The 15,381-nt window shown below is 47.6% G+C and overlaps 1 long non-coding RNA gene across 3 annotated transcripts; it reads left to right on the top strand.

The window, feature by feature from the left end:
- The first annotated feature begins 2,309 nt into the window (after positions 1-2,309).
- LOC148001216 (uncharacterized) lies at positions 2,310-7,254 on the top strand. 3 transcript variants are annotated; one of them, XR_015636871.1, is made up of 3 exons: positions 2,310-3,082; positions 5,926-6,189; positions 6,728-7,254. It is a non-coding gene; the product is annotated as an uncharacterized LOC148001216 (long non-coding RNA). The 3 variants fall into 3 exon arrangements; XR_015636870.1 differs by having other exon boundaries at positions 2,353-2,967; XR_015636872.1 differs by having other exon boundaries at positions 2,391-2,967; positions 5,935-6,189.
- The last annotated feature ends 8,127 nt before the right edge of the window (positions 7,255-15,381 follow it).

Raw genomic sequence — 15,381 nt, 5'->3', positions numbered from 1 at the left:
GACCAATTAGTGTTGCCCAAAGACTCTTGGATGAGAGGCTTTCCAGTAGCACAGTGTCAACTAACCAGGGGCAACAATCTTAGGGAACATTGCCTTTCCCTCTCCCAGCAGCCACGAACTGCCAGTAGTTCCCCAGGGTGGGATTTCATGTCCGGACCCCATGGGATTGCATGCCCTGTCCCCATGGGATTTGGTCTGGTGTGGGCTTGCGCAGGTCACAGACAGTGTCACAACCACTGTGAGTCCACGTGTACAGCTTCCCTGCGTGTCCAGAACACACTGTGTCTTTGTAGCCACCCACTGTCTCCAGCCCACACACCGTCTGCCCCCCTTTAGCAATGATCTCTGAGCCCTCCTGGAAGAGGGGGTGCAGTATAGACGTCCCATCTAGGGCTGAGCGGTCTGCAATCTCTCCTCGCCTGAGCTCTGACTGGGTCTGGTTCTCTGTTAATTATCATCTGCAAATGGAAGTGTCATCGATGCTGTCAGACGTCAGATGCTTGCTCTCTTGTAATGTTAGGGAGCACGTCGTTGTTGGAAAGTCCCTATCTTGCTGAACCGAAAAGTTCCAGTTTAGAGTACTTGCCTGGCACGAAGGCCCTGGGTTCTATGGCCAGGACTACAAAGCAGAGGAAAGATGCTTAATAAGAATCTTCCAAAAATTAAACATTGATGGTGGGCATTGAACGTGGTCTGTATGATAGATAATAGTCCTATGATGATCAGGTCTCCTAGTTTGCCTGCTGTTCTGTGATACGGAGGGAATGCACTTGTACTCAGATGTGCAGTGTTGAGACGTAAAGAGGTGAGCGTGTAACTAACTTCCTGATAGCTTAGAAAAAGATGCTTCTGTGTGCACACATGCACATGCACATACACACACATGCACACACACATGCACACACACATGCACACACATGCACACACACATGCACACACCCACACGCACACACATACACACACATACACACACATGCACACACACATGCACACACACATACACACACATGCACACACACATGCACACACAATACACACACGCATGCACACACACATACACACACATACACACACATATGCACACACATATACACACATGTACACACATGCACACACACGCACACACACATACACACATGCACACACATGCACACACACATACACATACATGCACACACATGCACACACATAAACACACACATATGCACACACATATGCACACACATGCACACACGCACGCATGCACAAACACACATGTGGATTGATGTCTATATGCAGGTGAGTGCGGGCACAAGATAAGGCAAGGCCTGTGATTGGACAGTGAAAAAGAAAGGCAGGAGCAGATGAGAGATGAGAAGAAGAACCAAAATGGAGGCAGAGAAGGACGACTCAGATCTGTGTGGCCTTAAAGGGCCACAGGTAGCTAAGAATATTTCATAAGGGATGATTTTTTTATAGGACAATTTGTCTTATCTAGGTGGGCAGTTTATATCAGTATTAATTGGCTCTGAATTTATTGTGTGGACGTTTTGTGGGGTAAAAATTTACCGATATAAATCTGATTGATAAATTACAAGCTTCTAGAGTTTTGATTTTACCAGGATACTGGGAATTGTGACAGTAACCACAGGGGGCAGATGCTGGGAATGTGAGCAGAGTTCACAGCAGAGAGCCATGAGATGGGCGGTCTCTGTATGGGACTGGCATGGCAGTGACCCACCTTGGGAACTAGATGGATGGTGGCTGATGGGGCTAGCCATGGCGGTGAGATTGCTGTAGGGCCCAGGGAGTATAGTGGGATGGAAATTGAGTACTTAGTCAGTCGGGTAGAGAGGTTTTGCTGATTGAGATGAAAACACCCCACCGATACCACATGGCCTTACAGTGCTGGCCATAGTGTAGGGTGGTGTCTCATATTTTATTTATATTATTTATTACAATACACACATGCACACACACACACAAATATATACACGCACGCAAACACAAACCCACGCACACACGCATGTGCAAACACACACAAACATACTCACACACAAACCTACACACAGACGCACACACGCACACATACCAAACATTCAAAATTCAACCGAAAGTTTAAAGCTGGAGACCATAGGTAAAAGTTATACAGTGGCTCAATATACCTTCCTTGAAAGTTTTTTGAGCTCGACACTTTTAAAAATTAAAACACAATCAAGAAAGAAAAACATATGAAAGAATGATCCCAGCTCAGCGTGAGCCATGTCCTGTGCCCCCCCCCATGAAGCACTGAGAGTCAGCCAATCAGTGAGCTTCTTCGTGTTCCCGCCCCTGTATGTTTTCGTAGTTCTAATGCCAACCCTGTTGGGGTGCAGGGCATTGTCTTAACCCGGCCCTCTGCCCTAGACTGTGCTGCCTGTCAGGAATAAGGCCCACAAGCAAGGTCCCCGGTGAACAAAGCTGGTCGCCTAGAGATTCTCCTCCACGTCGTTCACTCCTCACAGCCACAGGGGATGAGCAAAAGCAGTGCACCTCAAAAGCTGCCCTAAAGCACAGTCTGAAGCAGCCCGCCTGACTGAGACCGCTTTTCTCCTGCTTTATTTCGTGATCAAATTCCTGCTGGGTGTGCTGTCACACTCCTGAAGGCTAACGTGCGATTACCATTTGTTCAAGACCAACCTGCGCTTCGGCGAGACCCAGCCTCGAAAGAAAACAAGCCGTGTGTTCTTTCGTCTCACGCTCCACTCGGCAGTTACGAGGCCATTTGGTCCCCACTGTTGACAGGAGGAAGGCAGGCTGCACACAGCTCTGGGCTCGCCTCGCACAGCTCAGAGCGTGCCTCTTTCCCAGAGATGAAAACAGATCAGCGCGTGGGGTTCCCCTGGCACCCCTGGAAACAGATGTTGGCTTCTGAGCAGACGCGGTGTGGCTGTTGTGTCCTCTAATTCAATTTTTCTGGTTGCTTACAAGTCCAAAAGAACTTTCCAGGTGGGATCAAAACCCAGCCAAAGGGAATTCCACTTTTATTCATAGCTCGTCTGTGCTTCCTGTAAGTCGTGAAAAGGAAACCAGACCCAACGTGTCAAAATATCTGCTGAGACAGGCAGGTTTGGGAGAGGGAAGGGCTTGCGTGCGTGAGTGAGTGCCTGCACTCCGGGCAAAGGCATCCTTCCATCAAGAAGTCAAATAGGAAAAGGCTCACTGCCCACCTCCTGGGAGCTGGGAGCCACTGGAAATCAATCGTCTCAGGCTCTGAGTTTAATCCGACCCAGCTCATGTGCCAACGCTGTACGGATTAGACTGGGAGAGCCTTCGACGCTTTCCCCACCGTTAATACTGGGTCAGCACTAACTCACTTACAGACAATGCTTACAGCCTGGTAAAACTAGTCCAGAAGGTCCCCACCGGGGCCTGGCGCAGGTGTCCACCATCTGGCAGGTGGCTCTGAGAGTCTGGCTGCCGGCTACTAGCACTTGTTTTCGTAGGATTTTCCACCTACACTGGGACTACTTAGAAGCTGGGGAAAGGTTAAAGGCCGATCTAAGTGGCTCGAAAGGTGTTTGCTGACAAAGTTTTAAAGTCTGTGAAGAAGTAAAGGGATGTCAGATTTTTTTACAGTGTTTAGAGAAAAGCCTCACTGTGTCACCCAAGCTGTCCTCAAATTCACTATGTTGCCCAGGTTGGCCTCGAACTTGCAGTCATTCACCTGCCTCAGTTTCCTGGAATTAAAGGCATAAGCTGGCACTACCGGATGATTCTCTTTAAAGGCATGTCATTGGGAGGGGGCTACGCATATATGTATGGAGCCAGAGGCTAGCCTTAGGTGTCTTCCCTCAGTTTCTCCCCACCTTACTATGTTTGAGGCAGAGTATCTCATTGAATCCAGAGCTCACCAATCCTGCTACTCAGTTGGCCAGTGAGCTTTCTATATACCTGTCCTTCCCTCCTGCCTCTAGTCCCACCCCCCTGCTGGGTGACAGGCATATGACACTCTGCCTAGTCTTTAAAGCGGCCTCTGGGCATTCAAACCTGGGTCTTCATGCTTACACAACAGGCGTCTTATAAAACGGGCCACCCTCCAGCCCCACAGAAGCATTTTAAATGTTTTTGCCAATGCTGGTTTGAATGGATAGGGGAAGGACTCACAAGTCCTCAGTTCTAGCTGGGGAGCTCCTGGCTCTTGGTGGCTGCTGGGAGTGGGAGAATCAGTTTTCTTTGAGGAGCGGCTACTGATAGATCACCCATGTCTGAGTGGAAGACCCCACACTCAGACGTGGATAGGCAGCATCATGTCGAATTGTGAAGAAGAAGAAGAAGAAGAAAAAGAAGAAGAAGAAGAAGAAGAAGAAGAAGAAGAAGAAGAAGAAGAAGAAGAAGGAGGAGGAGGAGGAGGAGGAGGAGGAGGAGGAGGAGGAGGAGGGGGGGGGGAGGGGAGGAGGAGGAAGAAGAAGGAGGAGGAGGAGGAAGAAGAAGGAGGAGGAGGAAGAGGAGGAGGAGGAGGAGGAGGGGGAGGAGGAGGAAAAGGAGGAGGGGGGAGGGGGAGGAGGAGGAGGAAGAAGAAGAAGAGGAGGAGGAGGAAGACAAAGAAGAAGATGACGAAGAGTAAGAAGATGAAGAAAGGAAGAAAAGGAAGAAGAGGGGAAGGGGAGGGCATGGGGAGGGGGAGGGGAGAGGGACGGGGAGGGGAAGACAATGAAGTTTGGAGGGGGATATACTAGGGATACAAGGTGAGTTGAGGTAGGTAGCGGCTGGATGATGATCAAGATATGTTGTACATATGTGTGAAATTTTCAAAGAATAAAAAGTAATCAACAAAAATGTCTCTGGCAGCTCTTTCATGAAAATTTCCATGTCCAGGTTGAGAGGAATTGTTTGTCAGGGGAGTGGTTGTAATTCTATTCTCCTGAGCCAGATCTCCTTTTTCTTTACTTGTAAAAAGTCTGGTAGAAAAAAGAGTGGCCACGGTGGTTAGTTTTAATTGTCAGTTTGACACAATCAAGAACCACCCTGACAGGCATCTCAGTGAGGTGGACCTGTGAGCATGTCTCTTGGGAATTATCTTGACTACATCAATTGCAGGGGAAAGCCCTACCCCCACTGTGGGCGGCACCATTCCCTAAGCACCTGGGAGAAAGTGAGGTGAGCATTTGCACACACTCATCAGTTCAGTGCTCCCTGCTCTTGACTGTGAATACGATGAGACCAGCTATGTTCATTTCCTGCACCCTTGACCACAGGGACGAACTGAAACCAAGGATCGTTAGCCAAGTAAGCCCTTGCTCCCTGAAGTTGCATTTACCAGCTGTTTTATTACAGCAAAAAGAAACAAGACTAAGGCAGTGGTCTGGTGTTCCAATAGCAATGAGCATGCTTGGCTCCCAGGTCTTCAAATACTCTCCCCCACTGATAGGAATAGGAACTTGGGAGAAATGGCTGATGCAGATTGAGGGCGGGAACAGTCCTGTGGAATTGACAAATGCTATTGTGGGGTTGGGGAACTCGTCTGAACATGAGGGTTTGGGCAAGGGGTGCAGCCCTGAGGTAAAGCGCTAGCCTAGTAGGCACAAGGCCTTGGATTTAATCCTCAGCACTGAGAAGAAAGGAAAAAAATAGGTTGGATGGATGAGGTCAAACGCGGGGTATCAATTTATCTGTAACGCCTCAAGCAGAATAAACTAGGGTGCCCACACGCGGTTAAAATGAATGACAACAGCCATTAAGTATAATTTATTTAATAAGAGTTCATGGGCCCAAAATAAGCAGCAACAACCGAAACATAAACCTTTCAGGAGAATGCCACCCAACAGACGCAGTAGGAATAATGGCTGCAAATCCCCATTTTGCATCTGTGGGGGCCATAACTGATTTAGGAAGCATTGCCAATGTAAGCTAAAACTATTGGGTTAAAAATTGGATGAATTTTTACACGGTCTCTTTTACATTGAGGCGTTGCAGGGCTCGCCCATTTCGTCACGACATCTTCAGCACAGAAACTTGGCAGAGGCCACCATCACCAAGCGATTGAAGTTTGTGCCGCCAGAACATAGCGAGGAGGGATCATGCACCTCTCGCTTAAAGCTGAGAAGAACGCGAGATCTCTCGAGCAGAATTCCTGCCCACAAAGGCACACCCTGAATATTAGCAAACCCTAACTGAGCCATTCTACGAGGAAGCTGGCCTTGGCAAGTCCATTCCAAAGACTTCAACATCGTAAGTGTTAGGTCTCGGCCTGCGCCCGGACAAAGCACACCAAACCAACATGGTTCCACGTGGAGAGGTTTAATGAGAGAAGAGGAGGAGAGGAGAGGGAAGGAGGCCAGCCATGGGCACATGAGGGAAAAGGAGAGAGGATGGGGAGAGATGGGACAGGGACAAAGAGGGCATGAGAAGAGGAAGAGCAAGAGAGAGCAAGAGAGGAGTAAGAGAGAGAGGAGGGGGCAAACAGACCTCTTTATGGTCAGGCACAGCTGGCTGTTGCCAGGCAACTGTGGGCGGAGCATACCTGGCTGTTGCCAGGCAACTGTGGGGCGGAGCATACCTGGCTGTTGCCAGGTAACTGTGGGGGTGGAGCTTAGACAGAATACCAACAGTAAGATCAAAGAAAAGACTGAGAGACCCTTCCATTCTAAAAGATTAGAGCGAGGCATCACAACTCACTCTTACAGTCGTGGATTAAGCCTCTGATTAGTGCCGCATCATTAAATTGCTGGACTTGATAAGTGCGCTGTCTTTGTTGTCTTGTTACCAGGAAATGCGCTCTGACGGTTCGCAGAAAAGAAAGAGCGGGATGTTTATCGCAGTCTCAAAAGATTTCAAAGAAAACATATGAATGCATGCACACACAAACGAGGGAAGAAGAGTAAGCACCTGAGACGAGGTACTAATCGTTAGTCCGTCCAGTGGCAGGAAATACAGACGCTCGTCCAGGGGCAGGAGATACAGACGCCCTTTATGAGGTTTTCCCGTTTCCCAGAGCATCGAAATTCAAGTTTTAAACAGGAATGATTTCTAAATGAAAGTTAAGGCTGAAGCGAAGCATTTCAAAGGCATCCTTCTGTGAAGCCTCTGGCTTTCATCCTTGTCTGTGGCTCCTGTGGTGGCTTTGTACCCGCCTCCAGACACGGTCCTTTCATCAGCACGGCGAGAGAGTGCTCCCGCAGTCGTTCTCCACACCATTCACATTCCCCACACCACACTCTTGCTTATTGTGTGACAAGCTACCGCTGTTCCCATAAAAGCTGAACTTTGCAGCAGTCAGTGATCTTCCCCTTTGAAGATCTGGCCCTGTTATTCTTATCGCCTCCACGTTAGCGTTCAGTGTGACAAATATTTATGTTTGGTTTTACACGGACAGACAACATAAGGGCAATCCAGACTGTCTTGGGGGAAGCTGAGTTCTACGGAAGATAAAACAAGCACAAAGCAAACGTAGTAAACACCACTACGGTGCAGACTCAGGCTGGAGCCACCCACCCACGCACGAGGCAGATGATTAGCTGACAGGGATGTCAATGGGGACAGGACAGGCCTTTCTCACCCTGTAGCCCTCGGGTTGAGGGGAGCTGAGGAGAGGGAGAGTTGGTGACAGCATCTGAGAAGGGAGGACTTTCAAATCAGGGGTCTGCAGCACAGAGCTAGGGCAGGCTGGGGAAGAAGAAGACAGACTCTGATGAGGAATAAAGGTGGTCGTTGTTCCCGGTTCTTAGCTCAGAGCTTTGAGAAGCTCTGGCGGGCTTATTGCTAGAGTAGTCTTTGTCATGATAAAGAAGTGACTCTCGTGTGTGTGTGTGTGTGTGTGTGTGTGTGTGTGTGTGTGTGTGTGTGTGCCTCAAGGTGGGGACAGATCACCAGAAGGACCAATTAGATGATTTGGGGTTTGACACTGAAAGGGAAGGGCAGCGTTGGTTGAATTTGGTCACCGGACACATGGTTTCATCAATCTGCCAAAGCAATAAAATCCTGGTAACATCTCTGGACACGGAAGGCTGGTGGAGCTCGCCGGTTGGTGAGCACATCGATGTTCAAGAAAGGTGAGGCTCCTGACCCCACAGGGACAGGGGGTGGCAGCTCTGACCTGTGGACTCTTCCAGACCTTACCGGATGTGGCTATCTCATTGTACCCTTTGTAGGAAAGCTGAGCCCTTCACTTTCTTGAGTTCTGGGCCACTCCAGTGACTTTTTACTGAAGCTAGACGGTTGTGGGAAGCCCTGGGCTTGTCGATGGCTAATGAGTAGTATAGCTGAGACTCTATTGTTACTCTGGAGTTCTTTCATCTGGTGTCTGAAGTCCTCATACAGATGACTGGGTTAGTAGCACTCTTGAACCGAATTGGGTACACTAAATTGGGGCAAAAACAGAGAATTGGTATGCAAAAGCCTGAACATTCATAGGCTCCTAAACTGAACAAGGAGACTGGATTTGAACCCACGTGCAAGGCTAAGCCACTGAAACTCTTTGGGTTTTTGGTTTGGTGTTTGGTTGGTTGGTTGGTTGCTTGGTTGTTTGGTTGGTTGGTTGGTTGGTTTGCTAGAGAAGGGGTTAATTCTCAACAATCCTCCCTGGTTGCAACAAGAGACTGGTGAGTACTGAGGCAAAAAAAAAAAAACAAGCAGGAGGTTTTCAGTTCTCAGTGCAGGGATCAAAGCCAGGGCCTTACACCTGCTAGCAAAGCACTCTACCAATGAGTTGCATCCCCGCCCAGGATGGTGGCTTGAACTAGAGATAAGAAGTGTGCACAGTAGAAATAAAGGAACGGGATGAGAGGTTGGCTAGAGAAATGGTGAAGTTGTGGCTGACATATTTGTGGTGGGGGGAAACGTAGTTGAGAAACACTTTGGGGTTCTGACTTTGGTTTTGAACACAGTGCGTTCAAGATCTAACAACAATCAAAAAATGTCACGTGTGTCATGTGGAGTGTTGGGTCTGCTGCGTGCTTTAGCTATTCGCTTACTCCTCCAATGAGGCACGCTGTAAGGACGCTGTCACACCGGAAGTGAGGGCCACTCCCTCTCCCACAAGTCTGTGCTGCATCTTTCCTGCTTTTTCTGTCTGGATAAATTGTGTGCATCTTTCAAGGTTCATCTTAAAAATATGACGTTTAGTTGGGGCTGAGGAGATGGCTCATTCGGTAAAGTGCTTGCTGGGAGAGCTTGCAGACCTGAGTTCAGGCCACCAATACCCTCATTAAAAACCGAGGCACCACAGTGCATGCTTGTAATCCCAGCCCTCAGGAGGTAAAGACAGGAGGACCCCAGTCTCGGGCTGGCCAACCGGTCCGGCTGAATAGGTGAGCTCCGATGCAGTGAGAAAATTTGTCTTTAAAAATAGGCTGGACAGAAATTGCAGAAGATTACAGGTGCTATCCTTTGGCCTTCCCATGAATGCACATGTGTGCATACTTGCACACACGCATGCACACACACATACACATGCACATGTGTGCACACATGCACACACATGTGTATACACCGATGGCACGCTGAGTACTGGATCCAAACCACACTGAAGCCTGTCAATTTACTTCTCCATGCACTGTCGTAACCGTGCCACCACTCCACACAACACACGACAGTCACTCCTCTGCCTGAGTGTGTCCCTCACCTTCCCCCTGTCTCTGCTTAGGTAAATTCTTTTTATCTTTCAAAGGTCAAAGGGTCAAAGAACCCTTTCAGAACCCGTGTGACATTAGACTTTTTCCAGCCATCCCAGCCTGTATCAGTGTTTCTGCAGCCAGAGCGGACAGTGTGAAGCCATTGCATTTAATTCCATGATGTCTTGTATGACACTTTTTCCTTGGCATGCACCACCAGTCCAGCCAGCTCTGTTAGACGATCGGCCCCCGTGACAAGGGCCACTTCTTATACAGCTCCCTGCATTCCTCAGAAGCCCGTAATGGTTTATGTGACCTCAAAGGGCGTTACCCAAAAACAGGGGATGATTCGGTGGAACTTGGATGAGAACAATCAGATGGTTCTAGGTTTTTCCGTAGTTTTCTAATGCAAGGTTGGAAATGTCCACACGCCACATGACGTTCAGTAAATCTCGCCATCAGTTAAATCTGCTTATTCAGTGACACTGTGGATAGTTTATCTTCAGAGCTAAATGGGCATAGCAACAGCATCCTGGGACACTCCTATGAGGGGGCCTGAGGTTAGCCAGGAGGAATTGGGGCAGGATAATTGATAGCCCTGAGCTGTGATGAGAGGAGGCTGCTGGTGAAAACAGCTAATTCAGGAGCCAGTGTCTAATGAGGGGAGGGGATGAGGCAGGTAGCGGAAACCCTGACTGTGAGACCCAGTTTCATTGAGATCTTCATTAACGGCAGAAGCAAGGGTTACACGTTTGGTTAATAACATTTCGAGCTAGTTCTAAATTGGGAGCCGCAGCAGACATCAGTGGGGACAGGGATGTTACAGATAGGTCTAGAGAGATTAGAAATATAAGTAAAAATGATCGCAATGAGATCTGACTTAGGAAATATGCAAATGAAGGCAGCTGGGGGGAGAAATCATCCAAGGTGCAGGCCCGTCAGCAGGCTGGGAAATCTAGAAAGCAGCAGCAGAAGTGTCTCTGTCAGGACAGCTGGCGGATTGGGACACGCTGTAACAGCCTGTAGCTCAGCCCTGCAGCAGGTAGAGAAAGAAATTGTCTGTCAAAGACTGCCTTGCAACTGTCTTCCTCAACACGCTGGGAAAAGAGACCAACAAGACACACTCAGATATCTGGGTTTCATTCCGCCATTGTTAGAAGGGCTGAGCCTTGCAACTCAGGACCCCTGACTGTAGTTGTTGGGGATTCTGGCAGAAGAGATTGGTAAGGAAAATGGGGCAGAGTTAAGTGGGTTAGCCACCAGCAATTCCCCTAAAAATTCTCTTCACATGTCCAGCATCCCTTCATGATCCTTCAGTCCTGGAGAGACCAGCCAACACAACATTGAAACGGCCATCTAACAAGCCCACAGCCAGCATTCAGCTAAACAGACCAAATGTAGCATTTCCACCAAAATCAGGAACAAAGCAGCTATGTCCCCTTCCCCTCCTGTTCAATAGTGTTCAAAGCCTTAGCCTGAGCAGAAAGGCAATACTGTATGTCAATCAAGGGGATACAAACAGGAAAAGAAGTCAAAATATTCTATTTGCCGATGCCATTATTCTAAACCTAAAGGACCCTAAGGATTCCACCCAGACCCTCCTGGAGCTGATACAAAAGTGCAACGAAGCAGGATACAAAAGTATCCAGTAGCCTTTCTGGATATAATGAGATGGTAGAAAGAAAGAAATCAGAGGACTGACATCATTCAAACTAGCCTTGAAAAAACTGGAATAAACCGAGTCAGGGAAGTAAAAGTAAAAGACTTGCATGACAGGATCTCTAGGGCAATGGAGGAAAAAAATCTAAGAAGACACCAGAAGATGGAACGACCTCCCTGTTGGTATGATTAATATTGTGAAAAAATGGCTTTAAAAAATCTATAGATTCAATACAATCCCTAGCAAAATTCCAATGCAATTTTCACAGAATTAAAAAAAAATTTAGCTTCATATGAAACATAAAGGACCCAGAATCGCTAAAACAATCTTAGAAAATAGAAATACTACTGGGGGTCTCACCATCCAGACGTCAAGCCATACTACACAGTAGGAGCACAGTACTGGTGCGAAAACAGACGCACTGATCAGTAGCATGGGATTGATGCCAAAGCCACCTGATTATTGGCAAAGGGCCAGCCATAGGCATTGGCGAAAAGACAGCATCTTCAGCGGACGGTGCTGGTAGAAGAGTTAAGTTAGATCCTTGTCTCGCCCCTGCATCAGAATCACCTCCAAACGGGTGGAGGAGCTCGGCATAAGATTTGATGCCCCGAGTCTAAGGATGGAGAGGTGAGGATACACTTGAGCTAATTGGTACAGAAACAGAGATTCTGAACAGTAACACATGGTGCAGGCATTAAAGCTGATGGCACGTACATGGGAAAGCGTGAAACTAGAAGCTTCTGTGTGGCAAAGGACGTTATCAGTCAAGGGAAGTGGCAGCCTCGAGAATGGGCAAAGCTTTACCTGCTGTTCCTCTGGAAGACGGTTGGTCTCTAGAATATACAAAGAGCCGAAAACCAAACACCAGGAAAGGGACAGCTCCATTTAAAAGCACGGAACAATCTTTAACACAGAACTGAACAGAGGTCTCAAAAGAGAGAGATACAAATAGCTAAGAACAGTGTGTGTGTGTGTGTGTGTGTGTGTGTGTGTGTATCTCTGTGTGTGTATGTGTGTCTGTCTCTGTGTGTGTGTGTGTCTGTGTGTGTCTCTGTATATATGTTGTGTGTATGCCTCTCTATGTGAATATGTCTCTGTGTGTGTCTGTGTATATGCATCTCTGTGTGTGTCTGTGTGTCTGTCTCTGTATGTGTGTGTGTGTTTGTGTGTTTGTATGTGGCTACCTCTGCGTGTGTATGTTTCTGTGTGTGTCTGTGTGGATATGTGTGTGTATTTGTATGTGTATATCTGTCTCTGTGTGTGTCTCTGTGTGTCTGTGTGTGTGTGTGTGTTTGTCTCTGTGTGGGGATGTGTGCGTGTCTGTGTGCCTGCATATGCGTGTGTGTGTCTGTCTGTCTGTCTGTCTCTGGGTGTGTGCTTGTCTCTGAGTGGATATGTATGTGTGTCTGTCTCTGTCTGTGTTTGTCTGTGAGTCTCTGTGTGTTTAATGTTCAACATCCTTAGCCATCAGGACAATGTGAATTAGAACTACTTTGAGATTTCATCTTACCCCAGTCAGAATGGATAGGATTTAAAAAAAAAAAAAAGATGAGTGCTGACCTGGATGTGGACATGAGTGAGTGCTGACACAGATGTGGGCATGAGTAAATACTGACACGGATGTAGACATGAGTGAGTCCTGACCTGGATGTGAACATGAGTGAGTGCTGACATGGATGTGGACATGAGTGAGTGCTGACACGGATGTGGACATGAGTGAGTGCTGACACTGATGTGGGCATGAGTAAATACTGACACGGATGTAGACATGAGTGAGTCCTGACCTGGATGTGAACATGAGTGAGTCCTGACATGGATGTGGACATGAGTGAGTGCTGACACTGATGTGGGCATGAGTGAGTGCTGACACGGATGTGGGCATGAGTGAGTGCTGACACAGATGTGGAGAAACAGAGCACATGTCCACTCGTGTCCTCCGATGGTGGTATGAAAACTGGTGCGTCCACTATAGAATCCATGTGAGGCTTCTTCAAAAAGCTAGAAATAGGTCTGCCACATGATGCAGCTATACCTGGGCGTCTACCAAAGGCCTCTACATCCACTACAGACAGAGCTGCTCACCCACGTCACTGCTGCCCTGTTCATACAGAAAACAGCCTGGGTGTCCATCAGCTGACGAATGGGTAATGAGCATGTACGACACTCGCACAACAGAATATTATTCTGAAAATGACCTTACGAAATTCACAAGTAAAAGAATAAAACTGGAAACCCTCATTCTGGGTGAAGGAACTCAGACCCAGAAAGACAAACATTCTGTGTTTTCTCTCGTACCTCTCATTTCATTAGCTTTGACTCTCTACATATATGTGTTTTGTTTGGAATACCCACAGAGGGCAGGAAATTAATGCGGGGCCATGAAAGGGAGCTCCCAAGAAAGGAAATTTAGAACACTGTGATACAACAGGGTGTAGGAGAAATCATGGAACAGAAGGGGATAATTGGGTTGAGGCTGGGACAAGATGTGGGGTGGGGGGAGTTAGGAGAGACATAACTAACAGTAAAGACCTTTCAAAAAGTCATATGGGAGTTTACTACTGTAGAAGCTACCTGAAATTATGCTGTAATTCAGTGAAAATGGCCTTACTAGACATTCTACATAACAAATAAGATCCCTAAAGCCAGGAACAGGTTACCTCTCTTCTGGAGGTGCTGGCCAGTGAGGATCATCTATAAAGCCCAGACATTACAGGGGGCTATTGCCAACGCTCTCAGTGACCCTCTAGAACCTGACAGTAAAATCCTTATTACTGAAGACATCACACACGTAAGCCACAGGGTATGGGGAAAGCAAGCTGGTGCGCACCTACAAGGTCCATCCCTACTGGCTTGGCCCTCTTTCATGATTCTAGAAGGTGCTGTGCATTCTACTGGTGGAGAAAAGTCACGGTCAGCTATGAACTACAGAGACGACAGGTCTGGCATTGATGCAACAGTGACACGAATGTCATAGAAGTCAGCAACCATCTTTTGCTTGGTTCGTGCCCCAAGACGAGCATCCAAGCACCTTTGTCAAGGCTTTAGTTAGGCAGGTGATAGACCCTAGAGAGGAACCCAGAACTGTTATTCTGCTAAATGAATATAGTATTAAAAATACTGTGACCCAGACCTAAGTAGAAGCTCACCCCTCCTTAGAGAGGCAGTAGACAGTGATTAGCACAGAGGGAGGGGAAGGAAGAATGAACTTCTGCTCACAGCTGAGGTAATATTGGTAAGTGTGGTGGTTTGAATATATTTGGCCCGGGGAGTGACGCTATTTGGAGGTATGGCCTTGTTGGAGGAAGTGTGTCACTGTGGGGGTGAGCTTTGAGACCCTCTGCCTAGCTGCCTGAGGACAATCTGCTCCTGGCTTCTTTGGATGAAGATGTAGAACCCTCAGCTCCTCCTGCACCATGCCTGCCTGGATGCTGCCATGCTCCCTCTTTGATGATAATGGACTGAACCTCTGAACCTGTAAGCCAGCCCCAATTAAATGTTGTCTACTTAAGAGTTGCCTTGGTCATGGTGTCTGTGCACAGCAGTAAACTCTGACTAAGACAGTGATTGACAGCTCTGGAAAGCAGAAAATCTGTTTTCTTTTAGGCTGGTGGTCTCTGATAGGTCAACCAAACTCCAGTGAATGGCCACGCACCCAGGAAGATATGGGTTGCCCAGATTGGTCTTGATGGTTAAAAAGAGAAAATAAATAAATAATAAATAAATAAATAAATAACAGACAAACACCAAAGATGAGTGGGAATGGATCTCAGAGAAGTTGTGGGGAAGGATGAATGCAGTCAAATACATGTAAAATTCTATTTTTTAAGGAGAGGGGGAAAGTCTCTGCTCTATCCGGAGAACACTGTGCAGCCTCTGGAGAAGTGGGCCATCTGCAGAGTCATCTCCTTCTGTCAGGTCTGCCTCTGCTCCCTTGGTTTCCTTCTCCCAAGACATCTTCTGCTGGATGGTTTTCTCTCACCTGTTTTTCACTGACCTAGATTTCCAACAATGAAAGAAGTGAGACTACTAGGGGGAGGGATGACAATTTTATTCTCTACTTTAAAGGGAACCTCCATATCGTGGGATGGGTAGTTAATTTCCATGGGTAGAACTGGCTCTCTCACAATAGCTAGAGGAGCCCATCTCCCA

This window comes from Rattus norvegicus, chromosome 14 (genome assembly GCF_021556685.1).
Source record: "Rattus norvegicus strain SHRSP/BbbUtx chromosome 14, alternate assembly SHRSP_T2T, whole genome shotgun sequence".
Taxonomy (NCBI): domain Eukaryota; kingdom Metazoa; phylum Chordata; class Mammalia; order Rodentia; family Muridae; genus Rattus; species Rattus norvegicus.
Note: the sequence above shows the minus strand (reverse complement) of the source record. Positions and strands in the feature narration are given on the sequence as shown.